At 58.1% G+C, this 14,261-nt stretch overlaps 3 pseudogenes; all 3 read right to left on the minus strand.

Moving 5' to 3' along the window:
• Positions 1–36: 36 nt before the first annotated feature.
• On the minus strand, positions 37–3,125 carry LOC146420570 (protocadherin gamma-B5 pseudogene; annotated as a pseudogene).
• A 2,579-nt stretch (positions 3,126–5,704) lies between these two features.
• On the minus strand, positions 5,705–9,870 carry LOC146420571 (protocadherin gamma-A10 pseudogene; annotated as a pseudogene).
• A 440-nt stretch (positions 9,871–10,310) lies between these two features.
• LOC146420572 (protocadherin gamma-B5 pseudogene) lies at positions 10,311–13,622 on the minus strand (annotated as a pseudogene).
• Between the last annotated feature and the right edge of the window lie 639 nt (positions 13,623–14,261).

The following is a 14,261-nucleotide window of genomic DNA, read 5'->3' on the forward strand; positions in this document are numbered from 1 at the left end:
ACAAAGCTCCAAATACATAGCTTCAATAAAAAACTATCTCCACACCAAACCCCACAACGTGCATCTCAGTCTACACAATAAAGATCCGCCTTCTTCGTTAATAACACATAACAATACCGAAAACATTATTTTCCTAGAGAAAATCTTTAAGATGAAGTAGAATGTGGGATGGATCTAATGTACTACAAAACTCCTGAATGGCAAGAACCTCCCTCGGAGCCTACAAGAGCTACAGCGGATGAGGCAGTAATTGCCTGATATCAAGGCTTGATGCAAAAAGAGACACGAGAAGTGATTATTTCGTGCCATCACAGAAAACACTAACAGACTCCGGGAAGGAAAAAACCCAAGACCTCGCTGCCACCACCACAGCGCTACTAAAAGACGCAGAAGGAACGAATTTGCTTTACAGACCTGCGGTGCGTCCGGGTCGGCGGGCGGTTCTGCCACAACGGCGGTACTACTCGGGCTGGGCTTCTCACAGCAATCCCCGCCCAGAAGCTCCTCCGCCGACAGGATGGGCACCGGCGGCGGCGGCGGCCAAGCGGCCTCGGGCACGGCGCGCGCCGGCGCCGCCACGCACAGGTTGTAGGAGTAGGGCAAGGTGCCCTCGCAGAAGTCGGCCGGGAAGGCGGCGCCGGCCACCGAGAAGCGCTGCGCGCCCAGGCAGCGCAGCACGGCGGGCGGCCCGGCCCGGCGCAGCCGCGCCAGCACGGCCAGCGCCACGCTGAGCAGGAAGAGCGCCGAGAGCAGCGCCAGAGCCAGCACCAGGTAGAACTGCAGCTCGGCCGCCGGCGCCTCGGCGCCCGCCGCCCGCTCGCTCAGCTCCGGCAGCGCCTCCTGCAAGCTCTCGGCCAGCACCACGTGCAGCGTGGCCGTGGCCGACAGCGCCGGCTGCCCGTGGTCCTTCACCACGGCCACCACGCGCTGCTTGGCCGCGTCCCTCTCGGACACGGCGCGCGCCGTGCGCACCTCGCCGCTGTGCAGCCCCACGCGGAACAGCGCCGGCTCCGACGCCTGCACCAGCTCGTACGACAGCCACGCGTTGCGCCCCGCGTCCGCGTCCACCGCCACCACCTTGGCCACCAGGTACCCGGCCTCGGCTGAACGCGGGACCACCTCGAAAGGCGTCGGGGCCGCTCCCGGGGCCTCTCCCGGGCCCGGCGCCGCCGGCCAGAGCACCCGCGGCGCGTTGTCGTTGCGGTCGAGCACGAAGACGCGCACCGTGGCCGTGGAGCTGCGCGCCGGCGCGCCGCCGTCCTGCGCCCGCACGGCCACCAAGAACTCGCGGCACTGCTCGTAGTCGAACGAGCGCTGCGCGTACAGCGCGCCGCTCCGCGCCTCCACCGACACGAGCGGCGCCGCGCCCGCCGCGCCCGCGCTGCCGCCCGCCAGCCAGTAGCTCACGCGCCCGTTGGCGCCCGCGTCCGCGTCCCGCGCCTGCACGCGCAGCACCAGCGCGCCCGCCGCGTTGTTCTCCCACACGTAGGCGCTGTACGCCTCCTCCTCGAACACCGGCGCGTTGTCGTTCACGTCCGACACCTCCAGCACCAGCTCCGTGCGGCTCGACAGCGCCGGCCTGCCCCGGTCCCGCGCCACCACCGTCACGCGCTGCTCGGACGCCTGCTCGCGGTCCAGCGCGCTCGCCGTCACCACCTTGTACGAGCCGCCCGACGACGCCACGATCGACAGCGGCGCCTCTCCCGACAGCTCGCACGACACCTGACCGTTCTCGCCGGAGTCCGGGTCATTCACGTTCAGCAGGGCCACCACGGTGCCGACCGGCGAGTCCTCGGGCACTGGGCTCGAGAGGGACAGAATCGTGATCTCGGGTGCGTTGTCGTTTTCGTCCGTGACGTCTATTTGCACCTTGCAGTGCGACACTAAACCCCCGCCGTCTCTCGCCTCCAGGCCGAAGATATATTTACTCTTCTCCTCGAAGTCGAGGGGATCCAGAGTCCTGATCTCGCCATTCTCGCTGTCAACAGCGAACAACGTGCTGATGACGCCGGGGACGTTGCTAAAGGAGTAGGAGACTCGCCCGTTGGAACCTGTGTCCGCATCCGTGGCCCGCACCCGCAGCACCATCGACCCCGCCGGCAGGTTCTCTGCCACTCGTGCCTCGTAGACGCTTTTGCTGAACACGGGCGGGTTGTCATTTAAGTCCGTCACATTGACGCGAATTTGAACAGTCCCAGACATGGCCGGGTCTCCGCCATCCACTGCCGTCAGCACCAGATCAAAGAAGCTCTGCTTCTCTCGGTCCAACGCTCTCTCCAGCACTAATTCCGGCTGACTGCCTCCGTCAGGGCTCTCCTTCAGGGCCAGAGAGAAGGACGGGTTGCTGGTGAGCTGGTAAGTCAGCAGAGAGTTGCTGCCCACGTCTGCGTCTCGAGCCATCTCCAGTGGAAAGCGAGCACCCGGAAGCGTCCATTCACCGATCTCGAGGTCCAGAGAATCTTTGCTGAAGGCCGGGGAGTTGTCATTCACGTCCTCGATGGACACCTCGACGCGGAAAATGTTCAGCGGGTTGTGCACCAGCGCCTCGAAGCTGACGGAGCAGGACGCCGACTCGCCGCACATCTCCTCTCGGTCCAGCCTCTCATTCACGTACAAGTTCCCGTTTTCCTCATTCACTGTGAAGTATTTCAGCTGCTTCTTGCCGGCAGACGCCACCCGCAGCTTGCGCGCCGGCAGCTCGTCGGCGCTGAGCCCCAGGTCCCGCGCCAGCGGCCCCACGAGCGAGCCTCTGCCCAGCTCCTCGGCGATGGAGTAGCGGACCCGCTCCGCCGCCGCCCCGCAGCACACGCACAGCAGCACCGCGCACAGCAGCTCTCGCCCGCCGCCCGGTCCGCGCCTCTGCCGCCGCCTCACCGCCATTCTCTTGGCGCAGCGCTCGACGAGCTCCTGCCTCCTGCCGCTGCCCTGCCTCCCTTCCAGCCGCTCTCGCCAGACAGCGCAGGGGCCGCCGCGGCACAGCCACGCCGCTCTGGCCGCCTCTCGCCGCTGCTGCTGCTGCTGCTGCTGTCGGTGCCGCTGCCGCTGTGGCCGGCGCCGGGCGAGCGAGCAGCCTGCGGGGGCAGGACGCGGCTGCGGCGGCTTTGGGCGGCGGCGGCTCCAGCGCCGCTCGGCGGCGGCCAACAGCGGCACCCGGAGGCGCCGCGACGCCACTGCAGCCGCCGGATGGCCGCGCTCAAGGGGGCTCGGCTTTGGGATCTGTCCTCCTAGCAAGCAGCGAGCGCAGAAGAACAGGCTCGGTGTGAAACAAGAGGCGTTATTAGGTGAGATGGGATGCTGGTTGTTTTTAGGTCGTCTCCTTGAGTCCCATTGAATAGTCAGACGTAGGGATTCGTGGCAGAGCAACAAGGAAAGGAACTCAGCTGCTCTTAATAAAATTATAGTACAACTATAAAAACAAGAAACGATGTTATACAAATGAATGACTTCGGGAGCATTCATACTGCATCAGGTTTCTTGAATTCTGCTTTCCTTACACGGGACCAATTAACATACGGAAGAGATTAGCCTAAAACAATGTTTAGAGCAATATGTTAAGATAAAACACACTTAGTATTTTTTCTGTTTCATAAAAGTTCCTTCTTTTGCATCTCCATGCTTGAGAAGGTGACAATGGGAAAATTCAAGGCCATTTTTCAGTCTTTCATAGAACGAAATAAAGGATGTTTTGGACTGGAATTATAAACCGTTCTATCCGAGAAGTATGGCTCATTATTGCTGGATAACTGTCAGTGACTTTCGCAAAATGGAAAGCAGGATCACAGGGAAAAAACAGCACAGGCCTTCACACCATACATGAAATCTAAACACTGCCCAAAAATGAAAATAATTTTCACACCTATTTCTCTGGTTCAAAGCCAGTCTCTCAGCCTACTCTAAATGCATTCTAAGTCGTTGGACACACCCAGCTTGGGCTGGACATTTAGATAACACTCCTGAAACCACCAGAATGTATAAATTCATGTTTCCAGCTCTGTCAGATATAGTAGGCACACAGCAAATGAAAGCGTATTGAAGCAAGTATACGGGGATCACAGAGGACCTCGAACCACACACCCCTGCCACAGCCAGTTTTTTGGAAAATGGAAAAAGGAAAAACTTTGGAACCACAGGTAAGGGCCTCAACTAACTACTAGGAAAAAATGAAATTTATGGGGTTTTTTTATCCATTTCAAACCATACCACATCCCCTACCAGAGTAAACTCCTACTCTAGCCCTGTTTCTGGATAGACAAATTTCTCTCTGTCATCACAAAACAAAAAAAGCAATTTTTGAGAAAAGACGCTGTTAAGAGTTGCTCTCACAACTTCTCATATTCCAAGGATCACAAAACAAATGCATGCACAGCGGTTTTTCTGCTCATCGCAATAATTCCATCAATTGTGAAATGTGGTAAAGGCTATAAGACATCGCCAGCTCAACTCGTGATGCAGCCATCAAAATATCACTCAAAGGTATCAATCTTTGTCCAGCACATGGGTTCTTTGGAGGGTCTGTGACTCTCCTACTCTGAAAGCAAAGTTTCTATCTATGCCTAAGAATTACCATTCCCAGAAAGCATCATGAAAAAGAAAATATAACTGTTGAACACACCAGTCGAAAAAAGAAGACACGTTTAGAAAATTTTCAGAAGGCCATGAACAAACACATGAATCAACAAAACACATGCCTTGTCTCCAACATTAACTTCTCGCAAAAAAGTGTCTCCTCAGTCCCTTCACAGCTCACAGAATTATCATAGATATTCAACATTGCCAGAGAGACTCCACCAAACGAAAAGGTCCTCACACAGCTTCCCACTACAGTGGATAATGGCTGACCTCTCAACCTGTGTACCCGAAAAACATGAGAATTTCTTCCTGTAACAGTTTAAGAAAACATTTCTATTAAAACGAGCAAGATAAGAAGTTTACACCTGCACAAAGCAAAGAATCAAATAATACCCTCGAAGATGACGGCACTAAGTTAGGCACAGAGTTCAGGTACTAAGGAGGTGATGAATACAGAGTTGGCTCCACCCAAAATTCCCTGAATGGCACTTGCCAGAAGTACCTAATAAAACCATTCGTTAAAAAAATAAATTAAAAAAAAAACCAACCAACGAACCAACCAAAACATAAAAACATACAGGAGGAAGCTCCCAGGGCTCTCCACACAGCTGGAGTAAGATATCTTACGGCAAATATATCAGGGGAGAAGAAAATCACATTGCATAATACTGCATCTGGGCATTGAAGAGGGAAAAGAGCAAAAAACATTTCACGCATATTCCAACAGACCTCCGCTAACGACCCACAGGATCCTTGCTCCCGGACCTGCAGTGCACGGTGTCTTCTGACCCTTATAATTTGCAAGAACATGTAATAAAAATCCCAGTTGCCTTGCCAAAGTGTCTTTAATATCCACCACCATCAGGCCATGTACATTTGTCAGGAAGAGGAGTTGCGTTTCTCTCCAAGGTTCAATAGCCTGACATTTCAGATTATACCAACAGTAGTAGGTACACGAGAAGAGTCTCTAGGTGATAAAACAGCCACACAACACCCACACAGGAGCTCACATCAAAGCCCACTGCCACAGTTCCTAAGTGTATATCATTGTAGAGTAAAAACCAGAAAACACTGAGAACTACGACAGTGGGCTTCATATGACAACTAAGATAAACTGAATTTCTACACCGTAATTACATCTTCTGGACTTTTCACACAAAGCCACAGCAAACTTTTCATCTGCCCTGTCTCTGCACAATCATTGCACAACACTAAAGACACCTCTGCAGATGAAAACCAGCGGCACACACAATCTCTCCTTACCTTAGAGCGATCACAGAACTGATGCCTAAAATAAATGTGCACTACTAACAAAAATAAAGTATTCTCAAGTGCATAAGAGATATGCAGCAGTGGTTAAGGACCCAGTCAGCACAATAACTGTTCAGGGAATCCATCATTTTACTTCAGAACACGGTTATCTTGGAAGGTCATGATTCTCTAAATCTGAAGTTTAAAACGATGTTACACACAGGGCCACTAACTGCCGTTTCAAAACAACCTCAAACTCTTCATGCACATGTGCTAATGGGGAAAAACCTGACATTCCATAGAATGTTAATTCCACCAGCATTTAATGCAACATATCCACTGAGATTAAGTAAAGCTGAGAATTACACTTCTCAGAGCAAAAGAAACGAGAAACAAAATGAAGCTTATAAAAAACTCAAAGATCAAACCGTCAGACAAGACCAACTTCACTTCTGCCGAGCGCAACCTCAAGGCTGAGCCCCGACCCAACATCCATGTAACTGCAGCAAAACGCACAAGTTCAGTGCACAGCACGCTGATGTACGCGGCGATCCCTTCCTTCTCTGCGTTCTCCTTCTTCCTTACTCAAGACATAGAGCAGGGAAAGAAAGACCCGGGGGAACAGCAGAAAGAAGCGTCGCAGACAGAATTTGGACCCAGAAACTCACCGAGGGAAGGGCGGGATCTGCGGGGAGGGAGCTTAAAGGGTCCTCGTTCCCGAGCAGCGGCGCGGGCTCGTCGGGAGGCGGCCGGGCAGGGACCGGCAGGGTGTCGCAGCTGCTGGCGCCCGAGAAGCGCAGCTGGCTCTTGCGCGAGTCGGCCGTGAGCGACACCTCGTGCGAGTAGGACTGCAGGAAGGCGCGCACGCCGTCGATGCCCACGAAGTGCGAGACCGGCACGCCGCGCAAGGCGCCGCTGCTGGCCGCCAGCACCTGCTGGCGACGCCAACGGCGCAGGCGCAGCGCCAGCAGCAGCAGCAGGAAGGCCAGGAAGAGGCACGAGACGGCGGCCACGGCCAGCACGAGCCAGCGCGTCAGGCTGCCGGCCGGCTCGCCCGGCGCCGCCGCCTCGGCCGCGCTGCCCAGCTCGGCCAGCAGCTCGGCCACGCTCTCGGCCAGCACCACGGTGAGCGTGGCCGTGGCCGACAGCGCCGGCCGCCCGTGGTCCTTCACCACCACCACCAGGCTCTGGCGCGCCGCGTCGCGGGCCAGCGGGAAGCGCGCCGTGCGCACCTCGCCGCTGTGCAGCCCCACGCGGAACAGCCCCGGCTCCGTCGCCTTGGCCAGCTCGTACGACAGCCACGCGTTCTGACCCGCGTCCGCGTCCACCGCCACCACCTTGGCCACCAGCGCGCCGGGCTCCGACGAGCGCGGCGCCAGCTCCACGCCCGACCACGCCGCGCCCGACACCGACCCCGCCCGCGCCGGCGGAGGCGGCGGCGGGTACAGCACCTGCGGCGCGTTGTCGTTCTCGTCCACGATCAGCAGCCGCACCGACACGTTGCTGCTCAGCGCCGGCGCGCCGCCGTCCTCCGCACGCACCCACAGCTCCAGCTCGCGCACCTCCTCGTAGTCGAACGAGCGCAGCGCGTACAGCGCGCCCGTCTCCGCCTGCACCGACACGTACGACGACAGCGGCGCGCCCCGCACCCGCCCCTCCCACAGCCGGTAGCGCACGCGCGCGTTCTGCCCCCAGTCCGCGTCCGTCGCAAGCACCGTCAGCACCAGCGCGCCCGCCGCGTTGTTCTCCGCCACACGCGCGCTGTAGCTCTCCTGCGCGAACACCGGCGCGTTGTCGTTCACGTCCAGCACCCGCAGCGACAGCACGGCGCTGCTCTGCAGCGGCGGCGACCCGCCGTCGGCCGCCCGCACCGTCACGTTGTACTCCGACACCTGCTCTCGGTCCAGCTCTCTCGCTGTCACCACACTGTAGTAGCCGCTGTGTGAGCTCTGCAGCCGGAACGGGACGCCGCCGTCGAGCGAGCAGCGCACCTGGCCATTGGCCCCCGAGTCCCGATCATGGACGTGCAGCAGGGCCACTACCGTTCCGTACGGGGCGTCCTCAGAAATCTCACTGAGCGCTGACCGCACCGAAATCACGGGCGCGTTATCGTTTATGTCTATGGCTGTGATCGCGATTTTTGTCGTGTCGGAACGGCCTCCTCCATCCCGTGCTTGCACCTCCAGTTCATAGGAGTCGCCTTCCTCGAAGTCCAGATTTCGCAATAGCGTAATCTCTCCAGTCTCAGAGTCCAGATGGAAAATCTGCGAGGCTTTCTCTGTGACTTTCTTAAACGAGTACTTCACGTGCCCATTCTGCCCCTCGTCGGCGTCCGTGGCAGTGATAGTTACAAGGGTTGAACCCACGGGCACGTCCTCGGGCACACGCACTGTGTACTCCGACTGGCTGAACACGGGTGCGTTGTCGTTTGCGTCCAGCACCGTCACGCGAATCCGAGCCGTGCCCGTCAGCGCCGGATCGCCGCCGTCACTCGCCCTCAGCACCAGCTCGTGAAACGCCGCCTCCTCCCGGTCCAGCGCCTTGGCCAGCACCAGCTCGGGACGCTGATCGCCTCCGGGGCCTGACTGCACGGCCAGCGAGAAGTGCTCGTCGCCGCTCAGCTCGTAGCTCTGCAGGGAATTCCGTCCCGAATCCGGGTCATGAGCCTCGGCCAAGGGAAACCGAGACCCCGGGGCTGTTGCCTCGCTTATTCTCTCTTCCAACTCACTTTCCTTGAAGCTGGGCGTGTTGTCATTAATGTCCTTGATATCTACCTCGATTTCATAGAACTTCATTTCTCCCTCCACTATCAGCTCACAGCGCAGCACGCATTGCTGCACATTCTCGCACAGCTGTTCTCTGTCGATCCTCTCCGCCGTCACTAAATGTCCTGTCTTTTCGTGCAGAGCGAAATACTGAGTCCTGCCTTCGGAAACAACGCGGACGCCGCTGTCTCGGAGCTCCAGCAGCTGCAGCCCCAGGTCCTTGGCCACGTCGCCCACGAACGAGCCCTTGGGCATCTCCTCGGGCACAGAGTAGCGCAGCTGCCCCCACGCCGCCTCCCACGCAGCCAACAGGACGGCCCAGAGCAGAGCTCGCTTCCGCTGGCCCCAGCGCCTCCCCGCCGCACGCATCTCCGCAGCGGCACAGCTCCACTGCTGGGTCACTCAGGCTCCGACTCGCCACTCCCGGCTGCTGTCGCCGGCCCTTCCGTGTCGTTGCAGCACGGCTCCGCACCGCGGGGACACTCGCAGACCCCCCGCCGCCGAGTCGTGCAGGGAGCGAGCGAGTGGTCGAGCCTCTCCGCAGCGGGCGGGGCTGACTGCAGCGCTCCGATATTCTTCTCCCTCTTCTCGGTCAACAGCGGCGCCCGCAGCCTCCTCCCGGCACTGCAGGCACCGAGAGCCGCCGAGCGCTGCCCGCCCTGCCTTGCCCACGGGCATTTCGCGGGAAGGGCACTGTCGTCACTGAAACGTTGTGTCTAGTCCAGCTGGACTAAAGCTATCATTTCTGCAGCCGCCTCCCAGCTAAGCATGGGATCGAACACAGCTGAACTTCCATTAGAGAGATACACGTATGTTCGCTTGGGAGTACAGCAGAGAATACCCATTAACCAACGGGGTATGACTCAGCAGCCATCAAAGTCTCAGTATTTCGCCTCGGGAAATATAGATCAGGAAGGAGGAACCACCCACTCCGTTCTCCTTAGCCCATCATGTAAAATTAGCACATCTTATATACTTAATGGAGTAAGGATCCACCTGGATCTTTGGTAACTCCTAACATTTCAGACAACCCTAGCTTTGTAGACAAAACTTTCCAAGGAACCCGAACGTACAAAAAACCAAAATAAGAGCTACAGTAAACATTAAACATTTTAGAAAACACCGGTTGAACGGAAAAAACACTCCCCTACAAGTGTGACACCTGATAAGGCAGAAGGTGACAAAGACCATGCTTATTTCATTTGTTCAAGGAAAACAGGAATTTACACAGCTACATTCCCTGCCTTCCCAGCTACCTTCCCTGAGAGATGTAAGGGAACGCGGAAGAGGGGAAGACCGTTCATTATGAAGGAATGCAGTGGAAGGAACATTCAGTGATGCACATGCACGTTCCATTTAGAATGCAACATCAAAGGAGCAGCAAATAACGAGTTTTTTTACTCAGGACCAGATCAAGAAAGAGAGGTCAGAAAGTAAAAATCTGAAATATCGAGCGTCAGTAAACCTCGTTCTACACACTAATTTGCCTTCAACATTAGTTAATCTCAGAGATACAGACAAGTTTCGAAAATGGAACCTCATCATGTGATGATACAAAAGCTGCCATCTCTGACTGCCTACATGAAAAATTGAGGGGAAAAAAAACCCCATAAATCACCGAATAACCAATCCGGTATGATTTCAGTCAACACAAGAGGAAAGGTGAGAGCCAATTCACTGAGCCTTGTTTCATCATCAGCTCGTAAGACACACAATGCCCGTTCGAAAACTGGTCACTAAGAAACACGGGATCCGATGCTTACAAGGATTTTTAAACACAAAGCAGAACGAGCCGGACCAAAAGAGAAACGAAGACAAAGAACAGAATGGTGCAAGCTCCAAAGAAGGAACGGTTGGGAGAGAAAAAGTACGTGAGCTTACAGACCTCAGCTGCGTCCGATTCGGCGGAAGGCTCTCCCACAACGGCGGTACTACTCAGGCTCGGCTTGTCACAGCAATCCCCGCCCAGAAGCTCCTCCGCCGACAGGATGGGCACCGGCGGCGGCGGTGGCCAAGCGGCCTCGGGCACGGCGCGCGCCGGCGCCGCTACGCACAGGTTGTAGGAGTAGGGCAAGGTGCCCTCGCAGAAGTCGGCCGGGAAGGCGGCGCCGGCCACCGAGAAGCGCTGCGCGCCCAGGCAGCGCAGCACGGCGGGCGGCCCGGCCCGGCGCAGCCGCGCCAGCACGGCCAGCGCCACGCTGAGCAGGAAGAGCGCCGACAGCAGCGCCAGCGCCAGCACCAGGTAGAACTGCAGCTCGGCCGCCGGCGCCTCGGCGCCCGCCGCCCGCTCGCTCAGCTCCGGCAGCGCCTCCTGCAAGCTCTCGGCCAGCACCACGTGCAGCGTGGCCGTGGCCGACAGCGCCGGCTGCCCGTGGTCCTTCACCACGGCCACCACGCGCTGCTTGGCCGCGTCCCTCTCGGACACGGCGCGCGCCGTGCGCACCTCGCCGCTGTGCAGCCCCACGCGGAACAGCGCCGGCTCCGACGCCTGCACCAGCTCGTACGACAGCCACGCGTTGCGCCCCGCGTCCGCGTCCACCGCCACCACCTTCGCCACCAGGTACCCGGCCTCGGCTGAACGCGGAACCACCTCGAATGGCGTCGGGGCCGCTCCCGGGGCCTCTCCCGGGCCCGGCGCCGCCGGCCAGAGCACCCGCGGCGCGTTGTCGTTGCGGTCGAGCACGAAGACGCGCACCGTGGCCGTGGAGCTGCGCGCCGGCGCGCCGCCGTCCTGCGCCCGCACGGCCACCAAGAACTCGCGGCACTGCTCGTAGTCGAACGAGCGCTGCGCGTACAGCGCGCCGCTCCGCGCCTCCACCGACACGAGCGGCGCCGCGCCCGCCGCGCCCGCGCTGCCGCCCGCCAGCCAGTAGCTCACGCGCCCGTTGGCGCCCGCGTCCGCGTCCCGCGCCTGCACGCGCAGCACCAGCGCGCCCGCCGCGTTGTTCTCCCACACGTAGGCGCTGTACGCCTCCTCCTCGAACACCGGCGCGTTGTCGTTCACGTCCGACACCTCCAGCACCAGCTCCGTGCGGCTCGACAGCGCCGGCCTGCCCCGGTCCCGCGCCACCACCGTCACGCGCTGCTCGGACGCCTGCTCGCGGTCCAGCGCGCTCGCCGTCACCACCTTGTACGAGCCGCCCGACGACGCCACGATCGACAGCGGCGACTCGCCCAACAGCTCGCACGACACCTGACCGTTCTCGCCGGAGTCCGGGTCATTCACGTTCAGGAGAGCCACCACGGTGCCGACCGGCGAGTCCTCGGGCACGGGTCTCGAGAGGGACAGAATTGTGATCTCGGGTGCGTTGTCGTTAACGTCTGTGACGTCTATCTGCACCTTACAGTGTGATACCAAACCCCCACCGTCCCTCGCCTCCAGGCCGAAGATATATTTACGTTTCTCCTCAAAATCGAGGGCAGCTAGCGTCCTGACCTCCCCGCTCTCGCTGTCGACAGAAAATAACGCGCTGACTGCGTGTGGAGCGTTGCCGAATGAGTAGGTGACCTGTCCGTTGGTGCCTGCGTCCGCATCTGTCGCCCGCGCACGCAGCACAAGAGACCCCGCCGGCAGATTCTCCGCCACTCGCGCTTCGTAGACGCTTTTGCTGAACACGGGCGGGTTGTCATTGGCGTCTGTCACGTTTACACGAATCTGGACAGTCCCGGACCTCACGGGATCCCCACCATCTATTGCTGTCAGCACCAGCTCAAAGAAGCTCTGCTTCTCTCTATCCAATGCTTTCTCCAGCAGTAATTCCGGCTGCTTGCTTCCGTCTGGTGCCTCCTTTAAGGCCAGTGAGAAGGACGGGTTGCTGGTGAGCTGGTAAGTCAGCAGCGAGTTGCTACCCACGTCCGCGTCTTGAGCTGTCTCCAGGGGAAAACGAGCACCAGGAAGAGTCCATTCCCCAATCTCGAGGTCCAGAATAGCCTTCCTGAAGGCTGGAGAGTTGTCATTCACATCCTCAATGGACACTTCGACGTGAAATATGTTCAACGGGTTGTGCACCAGCGCCTCGAAGCTGACAGAACAGGTCGCCGACTCGCCACACATCTCCTCCCGGTCCAACCTCTCATTCACGTACAAGTTCCCGTTTTCCTCATTCACCGTGAAGTATTTCAGCTGCTTCTTGCCGGCAGACGCCACCCGCAGCTCGCGCGCCGGCAGCTCGGCGGCGCTGAGCCCCAGGTCCCGCGCCAGCGGCCCCACGAGCGAGCCTCTGCCCAGCTCCTCGGCGATGGAGTAGCGGACCCGCTCCGCCGCCGCCCCGCAGCACACGCACAGCAGCACCGCGCACAGCAGCGCTCGCCCGCCGCCCGGCCCGCGCCTCTGCCGCCGCCTCACCGCCATTCTCTTGGCGCAGAGCTCGCCAAGCTCCTGCCTCCTGCCGCTGCCCTGCCTCCCTTCCAGCCGCTCTCGCCAGACAGCGAAGGGGCCGCCGCAGCACAGACACGCCGCTCTGGCCGCCTCTCGCCGCTGCTGCTGGTGCTGCTGTCGGTGCCGCTGCCGCTGTGGCCGGCGCCGGGCGAGCGAGCAGCCTGCGGGGGCAGGACGCGGCTGCGGCGGCTTTGGGCGGCGGCGGCTCCAGCGCCGCTCGGCGGCGGCCAACAGCGGCACCCGGAGGCGCCGCGACGCCACTGCAGCCGCCGGATGGCCGCGCTCAAGGGGGCTCGGCTTTGGGCGGGGCTCAGCGGCTGCACCGCCTAGGGGGTCTCTCTCGGACTGAAACAGCGAGCGCAGAAGCTCTTGGTTGGTTTGACTTCAAAGGCATTATTAACTGAGATGCGCTGTTTCTTGCTTTTAGCTCATTGAGTCCCATTGAATAGTCTTAAGTAAGTATTCGTTGCAAACCAATAAGTGAAGAGACTCAGCTGGTTTAATAAAATCATTGTGCCATGATCGGAGCTAGAAACGATGTTATAGAAAGGGATGATTTAGGGAGGCCTTTAGCTCTACGTCAGGTATCTTGAATTGTGCTTCCCTTACCTGGGCCAGATTATCCTGGAAAGAGTTCACCTGAAAGGAATATTTAGAGGTTTTTGCTACGATTTATTAACATTTCTTACTTTTTGTCTTTTTCATAAAAGTTCCAACTTTTTCGTCTCCATACGTGAGAACCTGACATTCAGAAAGTGCAAAGCCATTTATGAGCCTTTCATAGGACCAGATGAAAGATCTTTCACATTGGGATTTTATAAATACCATTCTATACTATCAACATGTGGTTCATTATTGCTGGATGACTGTCATTTACTTTCAGCAAACGGAATCCAAGATAAAAGAGAAAATACAGCAGAGGACTTCACACCAGGCATGAAATCTAACCACTGCCCCCCCCCAAAAAAAAAAAAATTTGGCACACCTATTTCCCTGGTTCAACGCCTGTCTCTCAGCTTACTCGCACTGCATTGTAAGTCGTTAGACACACCCAGCTTGGGCTTGGTATTTGGACAGCACTCCTGAAACCACCAGAATGTATAAATTCGTGTTTCCGACTCTGTCAGATGTAGTAGGTACACAGCAAAGGAAAGCCTATTGAAACAAGTACACGGAGGTCACAGACAACCCACACACCCCAGCCACAATCAGTTCTTTGGACCATGAAAAAATGAAAAACCTTGGAATCACACATGCAGTACTTTGGACCATGAAAAGATGAAAAACCTTGGAAGCAC

The sequence above is a fragment of the Lichenostomus cassidix genome, unplaced genomic scaffold (assembly GCF_008360975.1).
Source record: "Lichenostomus cassidix isolate B80296 unplaced genomic scaffold, HeHo_3.0 HiC_scaffold_784, whole genome shotgun sequence".
NCBI lineage: Eukaryota > Metazoa > Chordata > Aves > Passeriformes > Meliphagidae > Lichenostomus > Lichenostomus cassidix.